Consider the following 1,345-nt stretch of genomic DNA (forward strand, 5'->3'; position numbering starts at 1 on the left):
CAGGAGTGAGTTCCAAAGGGAAGTCTAGGTTGGGGACTGGAGCACAGCTTTCTTCAAGGAAAGAAATCCTAGAAGACACCCCTGATCTGTCTGCCCAAATGTGATGGGAGCAGGGGGGAGGGGGACATATCTGTACTGGGCCAGGGCAACTCCTTTTCCAGAAACATTTAAACAAACATGAAAACTCTTTTCCAACATAAGGTTTAAAATGCAGCCAGTCAAGGCACTATGGGTAGGACCTGGAGAAACCAAATGGGCACCTCAACAGGGCCTACAGCAAACAAGAGCAGAAAGATATCGCTGCGCCCCCCGATTACCCCAGAAGGGAGGCTAGAAAGCAACGGTGAGAGGCAGAGAAGGTCAAAATGGGATCAGGACTCCACCTCCTCCCAGGGCCCAGAAGGGGCCTTCAGTGCTGGAGATGGAAGGGGTTGTCATCATCTGCCTGCATGAAATAGTAGAAAAAGGCCAGAAAAAGAGCAAAACCAACAAAGAGAAGGAGCTGGACCCAAAGGGGAACCATTTTGCCATTCTTTCCAAGCTTAGCCCCAGCACCTTGGGCAGGTCTAATAGCCTGGCGGGCTTCCACTTCCTGAGGGAGGGAGTACCAGAGGAAACTTGGGGAGGTTGAGGAGACTGGGGTGGAGGAGGTAAAAGAAGAAGAAACCACTGGGCTGGAAGAGAAGGCCGAGTCAGGGCTTGAGCCAGTTGGGTAGTGAGAAACACTCAGGTAGGCATTGCTATCCTGGTTGAGGTAGGCTGAGTCTATGTTCTCCTCCTGGCCTAAGGGGTAGAGAATATTCTCTCTTATCCTCTGGCGCAGGTGGTAGGTAGGTACCTTGGCACTGTCACTGCTGCAGCTTGTGGAGGGCAGGGGCTCCTGGAAGCTGGTCCTGTCTTTGGCTACTGGGCTGGCTGCAGTATCACTCTCTCCATAAGTCTTGGTAGTTGAGTAACTCTCTTCATAGTAATTGTCAGAGTCAACTTCTTTCATGTCTTCATCTTCATCTTGTCTGGAACCATAAGCATTGCTCTCAAAATCCTCTGGATATTGGTAAGAAGAGCTGACAGTGCCAGGGGAAAGCTTGGTTCTCTGACTTTCATATTCATAGATTTTCTTTTCATACAGTTTTCGGGTTGAACCCACGATGGGCCCATGGGGGATGTCGTAGAGCTTGAGCATGCGGACGAGCTCCTGGTCAGAGAGGCGGCGGTAGTCCTCCATTGGGGACACCTGAGGGAAAGGCCCGACAGGACCGGAGCGGGTGAGTGTCAGCGCTTCAAGGAGCTCCGGGACAACCGGCCGCAGTGCCCGTGCAGGCAAGAGGCCAGGAGCGGAGGTGCT

At 52.4% G+C, this 1,345-nt stretch overlaps 1 pseudogene; it reads right to left on the bottom strand.

Annotated features, from left to right (window-relative positions):
* Positions 1-229: 229 nt before the first annotated feature.
* LOC138153671 (emerin pseudogene) lies at positions 230-1,345 on the bottom strand (annotated as a pseudogene).

The sequence above is a fragment of the Petaurus breviceps genome, unplaced genomic scaffold (genome assembly GCF_028583685.1).
Source record: "Petaurus breviceps papuanus isolate PSGF00001 unplaced genomic scaffold, PetGlider_PUasm1.0 151, whole genome shotgun sequence".
In the NCBI taxonomy this organism is placed as follows: domain Eukaryota; kingdom Metazoa; phylum Chordata; class Mammalia; order Diprotodontia; family Petauridae; genus Petaurus; species Petaurus breviceps.